We start from the raw sequence: 25,767 nt of genomic DNA, 5'->3' as shown, positions 1-25,767 counted from the left end.
ACCTCTTTGCTTCTATACTCAATTCCTCTTGTTAGGAAGGCCAGCATGCTATTAGCCTTCTTCACGACCTGCTGTACCTGCATGCTTGCCTTCATTGACTGATGTACAAGAACACCCAGATCTCTCTGTACTGCCCCTTTACCTAAATTGATTCCACTGAGGTAGTAATCTGCCTTCCTGTTCTTGCCACCAAAGTGGATAACCATATATTTATCCATATTAACCTGCATCTGCCATGCATCTGCCCACTCACCTAACTTGTCCAGGTCACCCTGTAATCTCCTAACATCCTCATCACATTTCACCCTGCCACCCAGCTTTGTATCATCAGCACATTTGCTAATGTTATTGCTGATACCATCTTCTATATCATTAACATATATTGTAAAAAGCTGCGGTCCCAGCACGGATCCCTGCGGTACCCCACTGGTCACTGCCTGCCATTCCGAAATGGAGCCGTTTATCACTACCCTTTGTTTCCTATCAGCCAACCAATTTTCAATCCAATCTAGTACTTTGCCCTCAATACCATGCACCCTAATTTTACTCACTAACCTCCTGTGTGGGACATTATCAAAAGCTTTCTGAAAGTCCAGGCACACTACATCTACTGGGTCTCCCTCGTCCATCTTCAGAGTTACATCCTCAAAAAATTCAAGAAGATCAGTCAAGCATGATTTCCCCTTCATAAATCCATGCTGACTCTGTCCCATCCTGTTACTACTATCCAGATGTGCCGTAATTTCATCCTTTATAATAGACTCCAGCATCTTTCCCACCACTGAGGTCAGACTAACTGGTCTATGATTTCCTGCTTTCTCTCTCCCACCTTCCTTAAAAAGTGGTATAACATTAGCCACCCTCCAATCCTTAGGAACCGACCCTGAATCTATCGAACTCTGGAAAATAATCACCAACGCATCCACGATTTCCCGAGCCACCTCCTTCAGTACCCTGGGATGCAGACCATCAGGCCCTGGGGGCTCATCAACCTTCAGACCTAACAGTCTCTCCAACACCAAATCCTGGCAAATATAAATTCCCTTAAGTTCAGATCCTTCAGCCACTGTTACCTCAGGGAGATTGCTTGTGTCTTCCCCAGTGAACACAGATCTGAAGTACCCAATTAATTCTTCTACCATTTCTTTGTTCCCCATAATATATTCCCCTGTTTCTGTCTTCAAGGGCCCAATTTTAGTCCTAACCATTTTTTTGCCTTGCACATACTTAAAAAAGCTTTTACTATCCTCCTTTATTTATTGGCCAGTTACCTTCATACCTCATTTTTCCTCTGCGTATTTCCTTCTTAGTAATCCTCTGTTGCTCTTTAAAAGCTTCCCAGTCCTCAGTTTCCCATTTATCTTTGCTATGTTATACTTTTTCTCTTTTAACTTTATATGTTTCTTAACTTCCTTCGTCAGCCATGGCTGCCCATGCCTCCTCCTGGGATCTTTCTTCCTTATAGGAATGAACTGATCCTGCAACTTCTGCATTATACACAGAAATATCCACCATTGTTCCTCCACGGTCATCCCTGCTAAGGTATTGCACCATTGAACTTTGGCCAGTTCCTCCCTCATAGCTCCATAGTTCCCTTTATTCAACCGAAGTACTGTCACTTCCGACTGTACCCTCTCCCTGTCAAATTGCAGATTGAAGCTTAATGTATTATGGTCACTACTTCCCAATGGCTCCTTCACTTCGAGGTCTCTGACCAATTCTGGTTTGTTACACAATACCAGATCCAGAATTGCCTTCTCCCTTGTCGGCTCCAGCACCAACTGCTCTAAGAATCCATCTCTGAGGCACTCCACAAAGTCTCTTTCTTGAGGTCCAATACCATCCTGATTCTCCTAGTCTACCTGCATGTTAAAATCCCCCATTACAACTGTAGTAACATCTTTGCAACAGGCCAATTTCAGCTCCTGATTCAACTTACATCCGACATCCAGACTACGGGCAGGGCAGCACGGTGGCACAGTGGTTAGCACTGCTACCTCACAGCGCCAGAGACCCGGGTTCAATTCCCCCCTGAGGCGACTGACTGTGTGGAGTTTGCACGTTCTCCCCGTGTCTGCGTGGGTTTCCTCCGGGTGCTCCGGTTTCCTCCCACAGTCCAAAGATGTGCAGGTCAGGTGAATTGGCCATGCTAAATTGCCCGTAGTGTTAGGTAAGGGGTAGATGTAGGGGTATGGGTGGGTTGCGCTTCGGCGGGGCGGTGTGGACTTGTTGGGCCGAAGGGTCTGTTTCCACACTGTAAGTAATCTAATCTAATCTACTGTTTGGGGGCCTGCAGATGACTCCCAAGAGGGTCTTTTTACCCTTAGTATTTCGCAGTTCTATCCACACTGACTCTACATCCCCTGACTCTAGGTCCCTCCGCGCAAGGGACTGAATAATCTCCCTTACCAACAAGGCCACCCCACCCCCTCTGCCCGTCAGTCTGTCCTTACGATAGCATGTGTAGCCTTGAATATTCATTTCCCAGGCCCTGTCCACTTGAAGCCATGTCTCAGTTATCCCCACAATATCGTATCTGCCAATTTCCAAAAGAGCCTCAAGCTCATCCATCTTATGTCTAATGCTTCGTGCATTCATGTATAGTATTTTTAATTTGTTACTGACCTCACCCTTCCCATCAACCCCTATTTCACTCAACCTTACAGCATGATCCCTTTCCGAGTTTTCTGTCTCATTGATACAATTGTCTTTCTTGACTTCTCTTGTTCTAACTTTCCCTTCAATTTCCTTTTTAAACATCCAGTTTGTCCCCTCCCCCCCGCTACTTAGTTTAAATGTAGCGGTGGTGCAGTAGAAAACCTGCCTTCCAGAATGCAGGTCCCTAACCTATTAAGGTGCAAACCGTCTCTCTTGTAGAATTTATGCTTACCACAAAATATATCCCAGTGATCCAAGAACTTAAATCCTTGCTTCCTGCACCAGTTCCCTAGCCACACGTTCAAGTCCATTATCTCCCTGTTTCTGGCCTCACCAGCCCAAGGAATTGGAAGCAAACTGGAGATAACCACCCTGGACGTCCTGCTTTTCAGCCTTCTTCCGAGTTCTCCAAAGTCCCGCTGTAGTATGTTCCTCCTCTTCTTCCTGACATCATTTGTGCAGACATGTACCACCACCTTTGGCTCTTCACCCTCATCCTGCACTCTGTCCGCGATGTCTTTCACCCTGGCATCAGGAAGGCAACACACCATCCTTAAATCCCGTCTGCTGCCACAAAAACCCCGGTCAGTTCCTCTCACGATGGAGTCCCCTATTACCACGGCTCTGTGTGATGTCTGACTCTTCCGCTCTGCCTCTGCGCCAACTTTTGATTGACAGACCTGGCCGCCTCTCGAACTGGCAGTGTCATCAGTCTCTACTGTTTCCAAAAGCATCAACTTGTTCCTGACAGGTACTTCTCCCGGGGTCTCTTGCACCTGTCTCCTCTCTGCCTTCCTCATCGTCTGCTCTCTTCTGCTCTCTTCTGGCATGATTGGTGTAATAACCTCACTGAAGGTCTTGTCCAGAAAGATCTCATTCTCTCGGATGAGGCTAAGGTCCTCGAGTTCTTTCATCAGCTCTGCAATATGCTCGGTCAATAGCTGAATGTGCACACACTTTCCACACATATATGAGCCAGACACACCAGAGTCGTTGACCTCCCACATCAAGCACGTAGCACACTGAACCAGCTGGGCAGTCATGTCTTCACCCTCTTCAACTGTAATCACTTCACTCAACTTCCTTGTCAAAGACTCCTGAGCTGAAGCCTCACTCTTCGATCCAAACTTCCTTAGACCCTCTTTGTGTGTCAAGTCTGTGGACTCTTAATTTAGTTTAGAAGAGGAGGGAGAACCTGGGGTTTAGAACACACCCACTCTAATAGCAATCACTTATCTTCCCGACCGGCTTTGCGCTCCGACTGAACTTCCGCCCAGCTCCCGCCGCTCTCTGCTGCGAAAAGCCGCAGAGAACTTGTAAAAGTTCATAAAAGTATGAAAATAAACAAAATCTATTCAATCAGGCCCCACACATCATTTGAAAATCCTGCCCACTTCCATTCTGCCACAGGTGGGGATGTGTAAATCTAGCCTGAGTCTTTCCAATGCTCTTTTTTTTCTGGCTGTTATGAGGCAATGATGAATGAGGGGACAGGAGGACAACAGTAAATAGCAACAATGTATTCCAAAGGTATAATCTCCAATGGAATGATTAAAAAGCATTTCTAAGCAGTTCTTATATCAAAGCTTTTATAATCAAAACTGTAACGCACTGCTTATTGATTGGAGTAAGCAGGCAGACCCTGATTTTAACATCATGTCTGAAACAGGACACTTCTGAATATAGCACCCTCATAGAGCTACATGTCAATATTTGTAAAGTCTTGAGTCATAGATGAAGATGCTACCATTAAGTCAAAGCCAGCCCTTTTGATAATGATCTACGTGAGGCAATAAAATGATGTAGAAAGAGTTAACGTGATGAAAAAGTCTGCACAGAACTCTTCAGATTTAAAATGCTTTATAATGTCAATGACAGGTGAAAAAGGATAATATTTCATCAGCCCTTTTCAGGTCTGAAATTAAAATTATGTGAATGGGCTCTCTTCCAAGCTGTTTCTGAGTACTCTCTAACAGTCTGAGTGATCAACAGACTGATTGAAATAGAAACAATAGGAACACCTGGAGCTCAAATTTTAAGAGACCGCACTGTCAGCACATTGCCTCCTGAGCTATGAATATGAATTGGAAGTGGAGTTCTAATTCTCCAACACACTCGCAACTATTGAAACACCCCCAATTGACAGCTTATTTATTGTTCCTTTTTAAAACTGGTTTTCCAACATTCTTCCTCCTGTCCTAAAGTTCTGGCAATGTGGGCATTGGGTGTGCTGGCTGCCTTTGCTCACATCTGGTCATCCATCATAACTGAATCAGTATCACAAGCTATATCATTACTGAGAAGGCACCTAAGTAAATCTTGTCATCCAACTCTCACATTTTCCAATCACAGTCACCACAAGTTGGAACCACAGTCAATCTTTCCCCTTCATAACCCAGCGGCTTTGAAGATCGTTATACTCTAAAGACAGCATGGTGGCTCAACAGTTAGCAATGCTGCCTCATGGTGTCAGGGACCTGGGCTTGATTCCAGCCTCGGGCGACTGTCTGCATGGAGTTTTCACATTCTCCCTGTGTCTGCATGGATTTCCTCTGGGTGCTCTGGCTTCCTCCTATAGTCCAAAGTTGTGCAGGTCAGGTGAATTGGCTATGGGAAATTGCCCATAATGTTCAAGGATGTGTAGGCTAGGTGGATTAGTCAAGAGAAATGTAGAGCAATAAGCTAGGGGAATGGGTCTAGGTGAGATATTCTTCAGAGGGTTGGTGTGTACGTGTGGGGCCTAATGGCCTGTTTCCATGGCATAGGGATTCTATGAACTTTCTGAGCAGAGGAGTGGACTTTCTGGCCAATAATGGATGCCAATTGAAATAATCTTAACAAAGACCATGGAAAATCGGTAATTAATCTCCCTGAGAAGTTCCCTTGACAACAGGCAATACCCTTCCCAGCCAGAACTCAAAGGCTAAGCCCGTTATGAAGCACAATCATGCCAACTCCATTTTGATTCAGTCCCTTCCCTCTCTCCCTGCCTCTCCTCACTTTTGATGGTTTATATGGGCTATGCAATGTAAATGTGGAATTTGCAACATGGGTGATTATTGGCATTAGTTAAAGGAAAAATAACACAGAAAAGCAAATCATGGTAATTTTGATGGCGGGGAAGAAAAAACACACCTAGAAAGTCCTTGTGATGCAGTTGCAGTGTCCCCACCACTGAGTCAGGAGGTCCACCTCCTCAAGTCTTACCTCCTCTACAAGTGTGTAATACCATCTTTGAACAGGTTGATATATAAAATTGGTAAAGCACACCTAGGGGTCTCTTTTGGTCATGAGTTGTGCCTATGCCTCGAAACATTGATCCCTGGGTTCACCTGCTTCAGGGGTGTCCCATAACATCTCTGGACAGGTTGTTTAGAAAGTAAAGAAAGCAGACCCACCAGGGCTCTTGTGGCACAGGTGTGGTGCCCCTATCTTTGGACCAGCAGGCCCAGGTTCAAGTCCCACCTGCTCCAGAAGTGTGTGATACCATCTCCAGACAAGTGACACCTGGAGGAGGAACACCTCATATTCCGCCTTGGGACCCTACAACCAGATGGGATAAATGTGGATTTCAACAGTTTCCTCATTTCCTCTCCCCCCACATTATCCCAGTCCCAAGCCTCCAACTTGGCACCGCCCTCCTGACCTGTCCATCAACTTACCCATCTATCTGCTCCACCCTTCTCTCCGACCTACCACCTTCTCCCTTACCTTCATCTCCCTATCACTTTCTCAGCTACTGTTCCCCCCCCCCCAACCCCACCCCCCTCCCATTTATCTCTCAGCTCCCCCGCCCACCCCGTCCCACAAGTCTCATTCCTGATGAAGGGCTGATGCCCAAAACGTTGATTCTCCTGCTTCTCGGATGCTGCCTGACCTGCTGTGCTTTTACAGCACCACACTCTCAACTCTGATGCCCAGCATCTGCAGGCCTCACTTTCTCTCTGATTGAACAGTAAGGTAAAGCAGACTCACATTGCCGTTAACACACTTTGCAGATCAGTTGGGAAACATGAGTGATTTACTAGAGGTGGTTAATAGATAAAAGTAAAAGCACCGGAGGTTTGGTGTTGAGGAAAGAAAATACGGTGTGTAAGAGCATTTCTGGACATAGAAATAAAGCAAACCCAAAGACTTATCACCTCTGTGATGATCTCATTCAAGTTTTTAATTCAAATTTCTTTTGACGTTTCTCTTGTAAATGATGCCATGGTGATTGTCTAAAATCTGGTGCATCATCAGCTGCAGCAACACATCTGCTGAGTTACGTTTCCTTTGTCAGTCTGCCTTGAGGATGACAAGACCCAGATTGCATCAATATCTTCACCCTTGCTTCAACTGCAACATGTGTGGCTCCTCAGTGCAGAGTTCTGGTCCTCACATAATGACATTTGAAAGTTGTGCGAGATGTGAACTTGCCGATTCACCCACTGACTCACATGCCCCATTCTCATAGCAAAATTACAACCAACCAGAATATGGCACTCGGGTTTATTTCTATTAAAATGTGCTGATCTTCAATGAAATAGCCAGGAATCTTGGACCTGAAACCCCTTTTCTATCAGTGATGAAAATGAACACTTCTGAAAATGTCCTTTCCTCTGTGAGTCATTAATTTCAGGATGAAGGGAACCCACACTCCCAGATGTGAAATCATGCTTGCACAGTATTGTTGTCTTTTGTCACAATATTGCTGCTTCCCACTGGAAAAGCAAGTTACAGAATCATCCTTATACATTGATATGTTCTCCTTTGACTTAGAAATTAGGAATATAGGAAGAAGATGTCAACCAATTGATCCCTTGAGAATATTAAACCATTACATTAGAGAGTACGGTGGCTCAGTGGTTAGCACTGCAGCCTCACAGTGCCAGGGAACAGGGTTCGAGCCCAGCCTCAGGTGACTGTCTGTGTAGAGTTTGCACATTCTCCTTGAGTCTGTGTGGGTTTCCTCTAGGTGCTCTGGTTTCCTCCCACATTCCAAAGATGTGCAGGTGGATTGGCCATGCTAAATTGTCCATTGTTTTGGATGCATTAGTCAGGGTTAATCTTCAGAATGGACTTGTTAGGCTGAAGGGCCTGTTTCCACACTGCAGGGAGTCAAATCTAGATCATGATTGATCCATATCTCAACTGCATATTCTGAGATCATATTTCCATTACCTTGAATAGCATTGTCTGATAGAAATCCAGCAATCCTAAGTTTCATAACTTTCAACTGAAACCCAGCATCTACCCTCAGTAATCGCTGTCTCCCTTGTCTAAGAAGACTCTACCTAGCTCTGCCTTAGAATATATTCAATGACCCCACCACCAATGTTCCTTATAAATGAAGGATAACATCCTTACTTTTAAGTTTAATCTTTCTTCCAATAAATATGTATGGCACTAACCTTCTCATTTACTTGGTGCACCTGCTTAGATTTTGTCTGTAACTCATACTAGAATATGTAGGTCCCTCTGTATCTTAGAATTCTGCAATCATTCTGTGTTTAAGAAATCTTCTGATTTTATATTCTTACTGCCAAACTGAGTAACTTTACATTTTCCCAATTTATATTCCATGGCATAGATTTTGACCCACTCCCTCAACCTATCTGCATCCATTTACATCCTCCTTGTGTCCTTTTAGCAAAATAACTTAAGGACTATCTCACTATTATCTGCAAATATAACTTCCATACCCTTAACCTTCCACATCCAAACCAATAACAAATGTCATAAGCCGAGGCCACAGCACAGATTCTGAAGGGGCTCCATTTCCTGCATGCTGCCTTTGGCGGAGAGCTGCAGATTTACCAAACCATTTGTTAGAAGGAGTGGTTTCCGACAACAACCATCAACTCTTAGCCATAAGTTTAAAGTTAAGTTGTTTGGTTCTGACCCCCATGAAACAGTACAGAAACAGTATGGAAACAGGACGGAAACCGTATGGAAACAGGATGGAAACCGTGTGGAAATGGGTTGGAAACAGTACAGAAACATTATGGAAACTGTTCGGAAACAATACAGAAAAACTACAGAAACCATACGGTAATTGTACGGAAACAGCATGGAAACAGTATGGACAACATACAGAAACAGTACAGAAACAAAACGGAAACATAATGAAAACAGGGCAGAAACCATACGGAAACAATATAGAAACAGTACAGAAACAAAATAAAAACAGTACTGAAACAGAACGAAAACAATACAGAAGCAGGACTGAAACAATATGGAAACAGCACAGAAACAATACAGAAACAGTACGGAAACTACATGAAAACAGTACAGAAACAGTATGGAAACAATATAGAAACAGTATGGAAACAGTATGGAAACAACATGGAAGTGGCACAGAAACAGCACAGAAACAATATGGAAGCAGTATGGAAGCAATACAGAAACAGCACGGAAACAAAATGGAAACAGAACAGAAACAGCACGGAAATAGTATGGAAACAGTACAGGAACAATATGGATACAAAACGGAAACAGTATGTATACAGTATGGAAACATTATGGAAAAATATGACAGCACTACAAAAACAGTATGGACACAGTACAGAAACAGCATGGAAACAGTATGGTAACAGTACAAACACAGCATGGAAACAGTGCGAAACAGTGCAGAAATGGTATGGAAACTGTGCAGAAACAGTACGGAAGCAGTACGGAAACAGGACGGTAGCAGCACAGAAACAGTATGGAAATGGCACAGAAACAATACTGAAACAGTACAGACACAGCATGGAAACAATATGGAAACAGTATGCAAACAATATGGAAACAGGACGGAAGCAGTATGGAAACAATATGGAAACAGTACCGAAGAAGGATGGAAACAGTACAGAAACAAAATGGAAACAGTACACATACAGCTTGGAAACAGCGCAGAAACAGTACGGAAACAATGCGGAAACAGCCCGGAAACAGTATGGAAACAATATGGAAACAGTACGGAAACAGGATGGAAACTTATGTGAGGAATAAGAGAATGATCAAAGAAAGAGTAGGGCCGATCAGGGATAGCATAGGGAACTTGTGTGTGGAGTCTGAGGAGGGAGGGGAAGCCCTAAATGAGTTTTTTGCTTCTGTCTTTACGAAAGAAACGAACTTTGTAGTGAATTAAACCTTTGAAGAGCAGGTGTGCATGCTGGAATGGATAGAGATAGAGGAAGCTGATGTGCTGAAAATTTTGTCAAACATTAAGATTGACAAGTTGTCAGGCCCGAACCAGATTTGTCCTCGGCTGCTTTGGGAAATGAGAAATACAATTGCTTCGCCACTTGCGAAGATCTTTGCATCCTCGCTCTCCACTGGAGTCATACCTGAGGACTGGAGAGAGGCAAATGTAATTCCTCTCTTCAAGAAAGGAAATAGGGAAATCCCCGGCAATTACAGACCAATAAGTCTCACATCTGTCATCTGCAAGGTGTTAGAAAGGATTCTGAGGGATAGGATTTATGACTATTTGGAAGAGCATGGCTTGATTAAATGCAGTCAACACAGCTTTGTGAGGGGCAGGTCATGCCTCACAAACCTTATCGAGTTCTTTGAGGATGTGACGAGAAAAGTTGATGAGGGTCGAGCTGTGGATGTGATGTATACGGACTTCAGCAAGGCATTTGGTAAGGTTCCCCATGGTAGGCTCATTCAGAAGGTCAGGAGAACTGGGATACAGGGGAACGTAGCTGTCTGGATACAGAATTGGCTGGCCAACAGAAGACAGCGAGTGGTAGTAGAAGGAAAATATTCTGCCTGGAAGTCAATGGTGAGTGGTGTTCCACAGGGCTCAGTCCTTGGGCCTCTACTGTTTGTAATTTTTATTAATGACTTGGATGAGGGGACTGAAGGATGGGTCAGCAAATTTGCAGATGGCACAAAGGTTGGAGGTGTTGTTGACAGTATAGAGGGCTGTTGTAGGCTGCAGCGGGACATTGGCAGGATGCAGAGATGGGCTGAGAGGTGGCAGATGACGTTCAACCTGGATAAATGCAAGGTGATGCATTTTGGAAGGTCGAATTTGAAAGCTGAGTACAGGATTAAGGATAGGATTCTTGGCAGTGTGGAGGAACAGAGGGATCTTGGTGTGCAGGTACATAGATCCCTTAAAATGGCCACCCAACTGGACATGGTTGTTAAGAAAGCATATGGTGTTTTGGCATTCATTAACAGGGGTATTGAGTTTAAGAATTGTGAGATCTTGTTGCAGCTCTATAAAACTTTGGTTAGACTGCACTTGGAATACTGCATCCAGTTCTGGTCGCCCTATTATAGGAAAGATGTGGATGCTTTGGAGATGGTTCAGAGGAGGTTTACCAGGATGCTGCCTGGACTGGAGGGCTTATCTTATGAAGAGAGGTTGACTGAGCTTGGACTTTTTTCATTGGGTAAAAGGAGGAGGAAAGGGGACCTAATTGAGGTATACAAGATAATGAGAGGCATAGATAGAGTCGATAGCCAGAGACTATTTCCCAGGGCAGAAATGGCTAACATGAGGGATCATAGCTTTAAGCTGGTTGGAGTAAAGTATAGAGGGGATGTCAGAGGCAGGTCCTTTACACAGAGAGTTGCGAGAGCATGGAATGCGTTGCCAGCAGCAGTTGTGGAAGCAAGGTCATTGGGGACATTTAAGAGACTGCTGGATATGCATATGGTCACAGAACTTAGAGGGTGCATACATGAGGATCAATGGTCGGCACAACATCGTGAGTTGAAGGGCCTGTTCTGTGCAGTGCTGTTCTATGTTCTATGTTCTATGAAACAATAGGGAAACAGTATGGAAATAGCACGGAAACAGCATGGAAACAGTACGGAAACAGCAAGGAAACGTTACGGAGAAAACATGGAAACAGGAAACAGTGCGGAAACAGTACAGAAACAGTACAGATACTGAAATAGTATGGAAACAACATGGAAACAATATGGAAACAGTAGGACGGAAACAACATGGACACGGGACAGAAACAATATGAAAACAATACAGAAACAGTATGAAACAATACGGGTATGAAAACAGCATGGAAACAGTACGGAAAAAGTATGGTAATACGGAAACAGTACGGAAACAACATGGAAACAGCGCAGAAACAGTGCGGAAACAGATTGGAAACAATATAGACACAGTACGGAAACAATGCAGAAACAGTACAGAAACAGTACAGATACTGAAATAGTATGGGAACAGTACAGAAAAAGCATGGAAGCATTATGGACACAGTATAGAAACAGTACAGATGGAAACAATGTGGACACGGTACAGAAACAATATAGAAACAGTATGGAAACAGTACGGATAGGAAAACACCAAAGAAACAGTACAGAAACAGTACGGAAACAGAATGGAAAAAGTATGGATATAGCATGAAAGCAGAATGAAAACAGCATGGAAAAATACAGCAACAGTATGGAAACATTAAGGAAACAGTATGGAAGCAGTTCAGAAACAATACTGAAACAGTACGGAAACAGGCCCTAATCAGCAAGGAAACTGCATGGAAACAAGACAGAAACAGCACGGACACAGAACAGAAACAGTACAGAAACAGAACGGAAACAGTACGGAAACTGCATGGAAACAATATGGACACAGTACAGACACAGAAGTGAAACAGTATGGAAACTGAGCAGAAATTGGGCAGAAACAATGCGGAAACAATACAGAAAGAAAAAGGATATGATAACAGTATGGAAACAATATGGAGACAGAAACAGTACTGAAATAGCATGGAAACAGCACAGAAACAATACGGAAACAGTATGGATACAGCACAGAAACAGAACGAAAAGAGCATGGAAACAGTATGGAAACGTTACGGAAAAAAACACGGAAACAGGACAGAAACAGTATGGAAACAGTACAGAAACAGTGTGGAAACAGCAAGGAGACGGTATGGAAACAGCAAAGAAACACTATGGAAGCGATACGGAAACAATTTGGGAACAATACGGAAACAATACAGATAGGAAAACAGTACGGATCTGGAAACAGTACAGAAAGAGCATGGGAACAATATGGAAACCACACGGAAATAGTGCGGAAACAGCGCAGAAACAGTACGGAAACAATATGGAAACAATATGGAAACAGTATGGAAATAGTGTGGAAACAGTATGGAAATAATACAGACACAGTACAGAAACAGTATGGAAATAGTGCGGAAACAGTGCGGATATAGAAACAACATGGAAACAATACAGAAACAGTACGGATATGGAAACAATACGGAAACAGCAGGGAAACAATATGGAAATAGTGTGGAAACAGTACGGACGGAAACAACATGGACACAGTACAGAAATAATATGGGAACATTATGGAAACAGTATGAAAGCAGTACAGATACGAAAACAGCATGGAAATAGTACAGAAACAGGACAGAAACAGTACAGAAACAGAATGGAAAAAATATGGCTATAGCACGGAAACAGTATGAAAACAGCATGGAAACAATACAGAAACAGTATGGAAACATTAAGGAAACAGTACGGAAACAGGACGGAAAGTGTACGAATACAGCACAGAAACAGGATGGAAAAATTACGGGAAACACTATGGAAACAATACTGAAACCGTACTGAAACAGCACGGAAACAGAACAGAAATGATACAGAAACAATTTGGGAATAATACAGAAACAATACAGGCAGGAAAACAGTACGGAAACAGTACGGAAACAGCATTGGAACAATATGGAAACTGCACGGAAACAGTATGGAAGCAAAATGGAAACAGTACAGAAGCAATATGGAGACAATACAGACACAGTACGGAAACAGTACAGATATGGAAACAGTACAGAAACAGTACAGAAACTGAAATAGTATGGAAACAGTATGGAACCAGCATGGAAACGATATGGAAAAAGTAGGACAGAAACAACATGGACACGGTGCAGAAACAATATGAAAACAAGACAGAAACAGTATGAAACAGTACGGATACGAAAACAGCATGGAAACAGTACGGAAACAGTACTGTAACAATATGGAAACAGTATGGAAACAGAACAGAAACAGTACGGTAACAATATGGAAACAGTGCGGACCCAGACGGAAACTGTACAGAAACAACATGGAAACAGCGCAGAAACAGTGCGGAAACAGTATGGAAACAATATAGACACAGTACGGAAACAATGCAGAAATAGTACAGAAACAATACAGACACTGAAATAGTATGGAAACAGTACAGAAAAAGCATGGAAACGATATGGACACAGTATGGAAACAGTACAGATGGAAACAACATGGGCACGGTACAGAAACAATATGGAAACAATACGGAAACAGTATGGAAACAGTCTGGATAGGAAAACAGCACGGAAACAGTAAAGAAACTGTACGGAAACAGAATGGATGAAGTATGGATATAGCACAAAAGCAGAATGAACACAACATGGAAAAGTACAGAAACAGTATGGAAACAGTATGGAAGCAGTTCAGAAACAATACTGAAACAGTACGGAAACAAGCCCTAACCAGAAAGGAAACTGCATGGAAACAAGACGGAAACAGTTTGGAAATAGTACAGAAACAGTATAAAAACAGTACGGAAACAGTACGGAAACAGAACAGAAACCCTTCAGGAACAGAACAGAAACAGAATAGATACAGTACAGAAAAAGTATGGAAACAGGACAGAAACACAACAAACACAGTATGGAAACAGTACGGAAACAGAACAGAAACAGGTCGGAAACGGTACGGAAACAGAACAAAAACAATACAGAAACAGTATAGAAACAGTACGGAAACAGTACAGAAACAGAACAGAAACAGTATGGAAACAGTACAGAAACAATACGGAAACAGTACGGAAACAGAACAGAAACTGTACGGAAACAGAACAGAAACAGAGCAGAAACAGTACTGAAACAGAATGGAAACATAACAGAAAATGTACGGAAACAGTACAGAAACAATACAGAAACAGTATAGAAACAGAACAGAAACAGTACGGTAACAGGACGGAAACCGTACAGAAACAGAACGGAAACAGACAATAGACAATAGACAATAGACGATCGGTGCAGGAGTAGGCCATTCAGCCCTTCGAGCCTGCACCGCCATTCAATATGATCATGGCTGATCATTCCCAATCAGTATCCTGTTCCAGCCTTATCTCCATAACCCTTGACTCCACTATCTTTAAGAGCTCTATCCAATTCTTTCTTAAATGAATCCAGAGACTGGGCCTCCACTGCCCTCTGGGGCAGAGCAATCCACACAGCCACCACTCTCTGGGTGAAGTAGTTTCTCCTCATCTCTGTCCTAAATGGTCTACCCCGTATTTTTAAGTTGTGTCCACTGGTTCGGCACTCCCCCATCAGCGGAAATATGTTTCCTCCTGCCAGAGTGTCCAGTCCTTTCATAATCCTATATGTTTCAATCAGATCCCCTCTCAGTCTTCTAAACTCAAGGGTATACAAGCCCAGTCGCTTCAGTCTTTCCGTGTAAGGCAATCCTGCCATTCCAGGAATTGACCTCGTGAACCTACGCTGCACTTCCTCAATTACCAGAATGTCTTTCCTCAAATTTGGAGACCAGAACTGTACACAGTACTCCAGGTATGGTCTCACCATGGCCCTGTACAGCTGCAGAAGCACCTCTTTGCTTCTATACTCAATTCCTCTTGTTATGAAGGCCAACATGCTATTAGCCTTCTTCACAACCTGCTCTACCTGCATGCTTGCCTTCATTGACTGGTGGACAAGAACACCCAGATCTCTCTGAACAGCCCCTTTACCTAATTTGATACCATTGAGGTAGTAGTCTGCCTTCCTGTTCTTGCCACCAAAGTGGATAACCAGACATTTATCCACATTAACTGCATCTGCCATGCATCTGCCCACTCACCTTACTTGTCCAGGTCACCCTGTAATCTCCTAACATCCTCATCACATTTCATCCTACCACCCAGCTTTGTATCATCAGCAAATTTGCTAATGTTATTGCTGATACCATCTTCGATATCATTTACATATATTGTAAAAAGCTGCGGTCCCAGCACGGATCCCTGCAGTACCCCACTGGTCACTGCCTGCCATTCCGAAATGGAGCCGTTAATCACTACCCTTTGTTTCCTATTAGCCAACCAATTCTCTGTCCAATCTAGTACTTTGCCCCCAATACCGTGCGCCCTAATTTTACTCACTAACCTCTTGTGTGGGACTTTGATCAAAAGCTTTCTGAAAGTCCAGGTACACTACATCCACTGGATCTCCCTCGTCCATCTTCCGAGTTACATCCTCGAAAAATTCAAGAAGATTAGTCAAGCATGATTTCCCCTTCATAAATCCATGCTGACTCTGTCCTATCCTGTTACTATTATCCAGATGCGCCGTAATTTCATCCTTTATAATAGACTCCAGCATCTTTCCCACCACTGAGGTCAGACTAACTGGTCTATAATTTCCTGCTTTCTCCCGCCCACCCTTCTTAAAAAGTGGCACAACATTAGCTGCCCTCCAATCCTCAGGAACCGACCCCGATTCTATTGAACTCTGGAAAATAATCACCAGCGCATCCACGATTTCCCGAGCTACCTCATTCAGTACCCTGGGATGCAGGCCATCAGGTCCCGGAGACTTATCAACCTTCAGACCTAACAGTCTCTCCAACACCAAATCCTGGCAAATATAAATTACTTTAAGTTCAGGTCCTTCAGCCACTGTTACCTCAGGGAGATTGCTTGTGTCTTCCCCAGTGAACACAGATCTGAAGTACCCATTTAATTCCTCTGCCATTTCTTTGTTCCCAGTAATATATTCCCCTGTTTCTGTCTTCAAGGGCCCAATTTTTGTCCTAACCATTTTTTTGCCTTGGACATACCTAAAAAAGCTTTTACTATCCTCCTTTATATTCTTGGCCAGTTTACCTTCGTACCTCATTTTTTTCTCTGCGTATTTCCTTCTTACTAATCCTCTGTTGTTCTTTAAAAGCTTCCCAGTCCTCAGTTCTCCCACTTATCTTCGCTAAGTTATACTTTTAAACAGTTCAGAAACAGTACAGAAACAGAACAGAAACAATACGGAAACAGTACAGAAACAGAACAGAAACAGTATGGAAACAGTACAGAAACAATACGGAAACAGAACGGAAACAGTACGGAAACACGGAAACAGTACGGAAACAGAACAGAAACTGTACGGAAACAGAACAGAAACAGAGCAGAAACAGTACTGAAACAGAATGGAAACACAAAAGAAAATGTACGGAAACAGTACAGAAACAATACAGAAACAGCATAGAAACAGAACAGAAACAGTACAGTAACAGGAAGGAAACCGTACAGAAACAGAATGGAAACAGTTCAGTAACAGTACAGAAACAGAACAGAAACAATACGGAAACAGTACAGAAACAGAACAGAAACAGTACAGAAACAGAAGAGGAACAGTACAGAAACAGTACAGAAACAGGACAGAAACAGAATGGAAACAGAACTGAAACAGTTCAGAAACAGTACGGAAACAGAACAGAAAATGGACAGAAACAGTACGGAAACAATACGGACAGAGAACAGAAAAACTACGGAAACAGTACAGAAACAGAACAGAAACAGTACGGAAACATGACAGAAACAGTACGGAAACAGAAGAGAAACAGTACAGAAACAGTACGGAAACAGAAGAGAAACAGAACAGAAACAGAACGGAAACAGAACAGAACCAGTACAGAATCAGTTCGGAAACAGTGCGGAAACAGTACGGAAATAGTATAGAAACAGAAGAGAAACAGTATGCAAACAGTATGGAAACAGTATGGAAACAGAACGGAAACAGAACTGACACAGTCTGGAAACAGAACTGAAACAGTACGGAAAATGTTCAGAAACAGAACAGAAACAGGATGGTAAAAGTATGGAAACAGAATAGAAAGAGTACGGAAACAGAACAGAAACAGAACAGAAACATTACGGAAACAGAACCGAAACAGTACAGAAACAGTTCAGAAACAGTACGGTAACAGTATGGAAACAGAACTGAAACAGTACGGAAACCGAACAGAAAGAGTACGGAAAAAAGACAGAAACATTACGGTAACAGTACGGGAAGAGAACAGGATCAGTACAGAAAAAGAACAGAAACAGAACAGAAACATTACTGAAACAGTACGGAAACTGTACGGAAACAGAACAGAAACAGGACTGAAAAAGTACGGAACCAGAACAGAAACAGTACGGAAATAGAACGGAAACAGTACAGAAACAGAACTGAAACAGTGCGGAAACAGCATGGACACAGAACAGAAACAGTATGGAAACAATACAGAAACATTACGGAAACAGAACAGCAACAGTACGGAAACAGAACAGAAACAGTACAGAAACAGTACGGAAACATTACGGAAAGAGAACAGAAACAGAACGGAAACAGAACAGATACAGAAAAGAAACAGTACGAAAAAAATACGGACAAGAAATGCAACAGTACGGATAAGAACAGAAACAGTACGGAAACAGAACAGAAACAGTATGGAAACAGTACGGAAACAGTACGGAAACAGCACGGAAACAGAACAGAAACAGAACAGAAACATTACGGAAACAATACGGAAACATTACGGAAACAGAACAGAAACAGTACGGAAACAGAACAGAAACAATACGGAAACAGTACAGAAACAGAACGGTAACAGTACGGGAATAGTATAGAAACAGAACAGAAACAGTACGGAAACAGAACATAAACAGTACAGAAACAGTACGGGAACAGAACAGAAACGGAACAGACACAGTAGGGAAACAGAACTGAAACAAGACGGTAACAGTATGGAAACAGTACGGAAACAGAATAGAAACAGTTCAGAAACAGTACGGTAACAGAACAGAAACAGTACAGAAACAGAACAGAAACAGTACGGAAACAGTACGGAAACAGAACAGAAACAGGACTGAAAAAGTACGGAACCAGAACAGAAACAGTACGGAAATAGAACGGAAACAGTACAGAAACAGAACTGAAACAGTGCGGAAACAGCATGGACACAGAACAGAAACAGTATGGAAACAATACAGAAACATTACGGAAACAGAACAGCAACAGTACGGAAACAGAACAGAAACAGTACAGAAACAGTACGGAAACATTACGGAAAGAGAACAGAAACAGAACGGAAACAGAACAGATACAGAAAAGAAACAGTACGAAAAAAATACGGACAAGAAATGCAACAGTACGGATAAGAACAGAAACAGTACGGAAACAGAACAGAAACAGTATGGAAACAGTACGGAAACAGTACGGAAACAGTACGGAAACAGCACGGAAACAGAACAGAAACAGAACAGAAACATTACGGAAACAGAACAGAAACAGTACGGAAACAGAACAGCAACAGTACGGAAACAATACGGAAACATTACGGAAACAGAACAGAAACAGTACGGAAACAGAACAGAAACAATACGGAAACAGTACAGAAACAGAACGGTAACAGTACGGGAATAGTATAGAAACAGAACAGAAACAGTCCGGAAACAGAACATAAACAGTACAGAAACAGTACGGGAACAGAACAGAAACGGAACAGACACAGTAGGGAAACAGAACTGAAACAAGACGGTAACAGTATGGAAACAGTACGGAAACAGAATAGAAACAGTTCAGAAACAGTACGGTAACAGAACAGAAACAGTACAGAAACAGAACAGAAACAGTACGGAAACAGTACGGAAACAGAACTGAAACAGTACGGAAACAGAACAGAATGAGTACGGAAACAGAACAGAAACATTACGATAACAGTAGGGGAACAGAACAGGATCAGTACGGAAACAGAACAGAAAAAGTACAGAAACAGAACAGAAACATTACTGAAACAGTACGGAAACAGAGCAGAAACAGGACTGAAAAAGGATGAACCAGAAGAGAAACAGTACAGAAACAGTACGGAAACAGTTCAGAAACAGTACGGAAACAGTACGGAAACAGTACGGAAACAGTATGGAGACAGTACGGAAACAGTACGGAAACAGAACTGAAACAGTACGGAAACAGAACGGAAACAATACAGAAATAGAACAGAATCAGTTCGGAAGCAGAACGGAAACAGAACGGAAACAATACAGAAACAGTCCAGAATCAGTTCGGAAACAGTGTGGAAACAGTACGGAAATAGTATAGAAACAGAAGAGAAACAGTATGTTAACAGTACGGAAACAGAACAGAAACAGTATGAAAACAGTACAGAATCAGTTCGGAAACAGTGTGGAAACAGTACGGAAATAGTATAGAAACAGAAGAGAAACAGTTCGGAAACAGTATGGTAACAGTACGGAAACAGTATGTAAACAGTACGGAAACAGTACAGAAACAGTACGGAAACGGTACAGAAACAGAACAGAATCAGTACAGAAACATTACCTAAACAGTAGGGAAACAGACAGAAACAGTACACAAAAAGAACTGAAACAGAACGGAAACAGTGCACAAACAGAACAGAAACAGAACAGGAACAGAATGGAAACAGAATGGAAACAGTACAGAAACAGTATGGAAACAGAACATAAACAGTACGGAAACAGTACAGAAACAGTACGGAAACGGTACAGAAACAGAACAGAATCAGTACAGAAACATTACCTAAACAGTAGGGAAACAGACAGAAACAGTACACAAACAGAACTGAAACAGAACGGAAACAGTGCACAAACAGAACAGAAACAGAACAGGAACAGAATGGAAATAGAATGGAAACAGTACAGAAACAGTATGGAAACAGAACATAAACAGTACGGAAAAAGTACAGAAACAGTATGGTAACAGTACGGAAACAGTACGGAAACAGTACGGAAACTGAACGAAAACAGTACAGAAACAGAACTGAAACAGTATGGTAACAATATGGAAACAGTATGGAAACAGTACGGTAACAGAACAGAAACAGTTCAGAAACAGAACAGAAACAATACGGAAACAGTATGGAAACTGTACAGAAACAGAAGAAAAACAGTACTGTAACAGTACGGAAACAGTGCGGAAACAGTTCGGAAACAATAGGGAAACAGTATAGAATCAGTACAGAAACAGAACAGAAACAGTACAGAAACAGTACAGAAACAGTACGGAAACTGTACAGAAACAGAACAGAAACAGCGCGGAAACAATATGGAAACAGAACAGAAACAGTACGGAAACTGTGTGGAAACAGTACGGTAACAGTACAGAAACTCTACGGAAACATTACGGAAACAGTACGGTAACAGTAAAGAAACAGTACGGAAATAGAACAGAAACAGTACGGAAACAGTACGGAAACAGGACAGAAAGAGAACAGAAACAGTGCGAAAACAGTATGGAAGCAGCACAGGAACAGAATAGACAAAGAACAGAAACAGTACGGAAACAGTGCAGAAGCAGTACGGAAAAAGTATGGAAACAGTACAAAAATAGTATAGAAACAGAAGAGAAACAGTACGGAAACTGTACAGAAACAGTAATGAAACAGAACAGAATCAGAACAGAAACAGTACGGTAACAGCATGGAAACAGGAAGGAAACAGTACAGAAACAATAGGGAAACAGTATAGAAACAGTACAAAAAGAGAACAGAAACAGTACGGAAACAGTAGGGTAATAGTACGGAAACAGTACAGAAATAGTAGGGAAACAGTACAGAAACAGAACAGAAACTGCACAGAACCAGTATAAAAACAGTAGGGAAGCAGTACGGAAACATTACGGAAACAGTACAGAAACAGTACGGAAACAGAACTGAAACAGGACGGAAACAGAACAGAAACAGTACGGAAACAGTACAGAAACATGACGGAAACAGGACGGAAACAGTAAGGAAACTGAAAGAAACAGAATGCAAAGAGTACAGAAACAGTCCAGAAACATAACAAAAACAGAACAGAAACAGAACAGAAACAGTACCGAAAAAAGTACAGAAACAGTACGGAAATAGAACGGAAACAGTACAGAACCAGTATAGAAACAATACGGAAACAGTACAGAAACAATACGGAAACATTACGGAAACAGAACAGAAACAGTATGGAAACAGAAACGAAACAGAACAGAAACAGTTCAGAAACAGAACAGCAACAGTATGGTAACAGCATGGAAACAGTACGGAAACTGTGTGGAAAAAGAACAGAAACAGAAGAGAAACAGTACAGAAACAGTCCGGAACAGTACGGAAACAGAACAGAACTAGTATGGAAACAGTATGGAAACAGTACGGAAATAGTATGGAAACAGAAGAGAAACAGTACGGAAACAGGACCTTAACAGCAGCTAAACAGGACAGAGAAAGTACACAAACAGAACAGAAACAGTACGGAATCAGTACAGAAACAGTATAGAAACAGTACAGAAACAGTGTGGAAACTGTATGAAAAAGTACAGAAACAGTACGGAAATAGAACGGAAATAGTACAAAAACAGTAAGGAAATAGAACGGAAACAGTACTGAAACAGTATGGAAACAGTACGGAAACAGTACGGAAACAGAACAGAAATAGTTCAGAAACAGAACAGAAACAGGACGGAAACAGAACAGAAACAGGACTGAAAAGGTACGGAACCAGAACATAAACAGTACAGAAACAGAACAGAAACAGAACGGAAACAGAAAAGAAACTGGACGGAAACAGTAGGAAAACAGATTGAATAAGAACAGAAATACTACGGAAACAGAACAGAAACACGACGGAAAGAGTACGGAAACAGCACGGAAACAGAACAGAAACAATACGGAAACAGAACCGTAAAAGTACGGACACAGTACGGAAACAGAACAGAAACAGTACGGAAACAGTACGGAAACAGAACAGAAATAGTTCAGAAACAGAACAGAAACAGGACGGAAACAGTACGGAAACAGAACAGAAACAGGACTGAAAAGGTACGGAACCAGAACATAAACAGTACAGAAACAGTACGGAAACAGAACGGAAACAGAAAAGAAACTGGACGGAAACAGTAGGAAAACAGATTGAATAAGAACAGAAATACTACGGAAACAGAACAGAAACACGACGGAAAGAGTACGGAAACAGCACGGAAACAGAACAGAAACAATACGGAAACAGAACCGTAAAAGTACGGACACAGTACGGAAACAGAACAGAAACAGTACGGAAACAGTACAGAAACAGAACAGAAACAGCACGGAAACAGAACAGAAACAGAACAGAAACAGTACGGAAACAGAACAGAAACTGTACAGAAACAGAACGGAAACAGTTCAGAAACAGAACAGAAACAGTACGGAAACAGTACGGAATCAGTACGGAAACAGAACAGAAACAGTACGGAAAGAGTACGGAAAAAGTACGGACACAGAACAGAAAAACTATGGAAACAGTATAGAAACAGTACAGAAACAGAACGGTAACATTACGGACACAGTACGGAAACAGTATAGAAACAGGAAGAAACAATACGGAAACAGTACAGAAACAGAACAGAAACAGTACAGAAGCAGTACGGAAACAATGCGGAAACAGAACGGAAAAGGTACGGAAACAGAACATAAACAGTACGGAAACAGTACGGAAACAGAACAGAAACTGTACGGAAACAGAAAAGAAACTGGACGGAAACAGTAGGAAAACAGATTGAACAAGAACAGAAATACTACGGAAACAGAACAGAAACACTACGGAAAGAGTACGGAAACAGCACGGAAACAGAACAGAAACAATACGGAAACAGAACCGTAAAAGTACAGACACAGTACGGAAACAGAACAGAAACAGTACGGAAACAGTACAGAAACAGAACAGAAACAGCACGGAAACAGTTCAGAATTAGAACTAAAACAGTAAGGAAACAGTACAGAAACAGAATAGAAACAATACGGAAACAGAACAGGAACAGTGCGGAAACCATATAGAAACTGTAAGGAAACAGTACGGAAACAGATCAGAAACAGTACAGAAGCAGTGCGAAAGCAGTACGGACAAGAAATGAAACAGTACGGACAAGAACAGAAACAGAACGGTAACAGTACGGAAACAAAACACAAACAATACGGAAACAGAACAGATACAGAAAAGAAACAGTAATGTTACAGTATGGAAAAAGTACGGAAAAAGGACAGAAACAGTACAGAAACAGAATGGAAACATTACGGGAACAGAACAGAAACATTACGGAAAGAGTATAGAAACCGTAGGGAAACAGTACGGAAACAGAACAGAAACAGTAAAGAAGCAGTATGAAAACAGTACAGACAAGAAATGAAACAGTACAGACAAGAACACAAACAGTACGGTAACAGAACAGAAACAGAACAGAAAAAGTATGGAGAGAGTACGGTAACAGCACGGAAACAGTACGAAAACAGTTCAGACAAGAACAGAAACAGTACGGAAACTGTACAGAAACAACAGAAACCGTACGGACACAGAACAGAAAAACTACAGAAACAGTACGGAAACCGTATGGACATAGAGCAGAAAAACTACGGAAACAGTACAGGAACAGGACAGAAACAGAACAGAAACAGTACGGAAACAGTAGGAAAACAGTACGAACAAGAACAGAAACAGGACGGAAACAGAACAGAAACAGTATGGGAACAGTACGGAAACAGTACGGAAACAGCACGGAAACATAACAGAAACATTACAGAAACAGCACAGAAGCAGAACAGAAACAGTACGGAAACAGAACAGAAACAGTACGGAAACAGAACAGAAACAGTACGGAAACAGAACAGAAACAGCACGGAAACAGAACAGAAACAGTACAAAAACAGAACAGAAACAGAAAAGAAACAGTAATGTAACAGTACGGAAACAGAACAGAAATAGGACAGAATCAGAATGGAAACAGCACGGAAACAATTCGGAATCAGAACAGAAACAGTACAGAAACAGTACGGAAACAGAACAGAAACAGTGCAGAAACAGAACAGAAACAGTACGGAAACAGAACAGAAACAGTACAGAAACAGTAAGGAAGCAGAACAGAAACAGTACGGAAACAGAACAGAAACAGTACGGAAACAGAACAGAAACAGAAAAGAAACAGCAATGTAACAGTACGGAAATAGTACGGACACAGGACATAAACAGCACAGAATCAGAATGGAAACAGTACGGAAACAGTTCGGAATCAGAACTGAAACAGTAAGGAAACAGTTCAGAAACAGTACAGAAGCAGTACGAAAACAGTACGGACAAGAAATGAAACAGAACGGAAACAGACCACAAACAGTATGAAAACAGTACGGAAACAGTACGGAAGCAGCACAGAAACAGAACAGAAACAGTACGGAAACAGAACGGTAACAGTACAGAACCAGAACAGAAACAGTATGGAAACAGCACGGAAGCAGAACAGAAACAGTACAGAAACAGAACAGAAACTGTCCGGAAACAGTACGGAAACAGAAGAGAAACAGGACAGACACAGAATGGAAACATTATAGAAACAGAACGAAAACAGAGCAGAAATAGTACGGAAAAAATACAGAAACAGAACAGAAACAGTACGGAAACAGTACGGAAACAGCATGGAAACAGAACAGAAACAGTACGGAAACAGAACGGCAACAGTAGGGACAAGAACAGAAATAGTTCGGAATCTGAATGGTAACAGCACGGAAACAGTACAGAAACAGTACGAAAACAGTTCAGACAAGAACAGAAACAGGATGAAACTGTACAGAAACAACAGAAACCGTATGGACACAGAACAGAAAAACTACAGAAACAGTACAGAAACCATATGGACACAGAGCAGAAAAACTATGGAAACAGTATAGAAACAGTACAGAAACACAACAGAAACAGTATGGAAACAGCACGGAAACAGGATAGAAACAGTACAGAAACAGAACGGAAACAGCATGGAAACAGCACGGAAACAGGATAGAAACAGTACAGAAACAGAACGGAAACAGCATGGAAACAGCACGGGAACAGAACAGAAACAGTACGGAAACAAACCGGAAACAGAACAGAAACAGAACGGAAACAGAACGGAAACAGTACGGAAACAGAAAATAAACTGTACGAAAACAGTAGGAAAACAGTACGAACAAGAACAGAAACAGGATGGAAAGAGAACAGAAACAGAACGGAACCAGAACGGTAACAGTAGGGACAAGAACAGAAACAGTACGGAATCTGAACGGGAACAGTATGGACAGGGTATGGAA

This window comes from Chiloscyllium punctatum, chromosome 24 (assembly GCF_047496795.1).
Source record: "Chiloscyllium punctatum isolate Juve2018m chromosome 24, sChiPun1.3, whole genome shotgun sequence".
NCBI classification, from domain to species: Eukaryota; Metazoa; Chordata; class Chondrichthyes; order Orectolobiformes; family Hemiscylliidae; genus Chiloscyllium; species Chiloscyllium punctatum.
Note: the sequence above shows the minus strand (reverse complement) of the source record.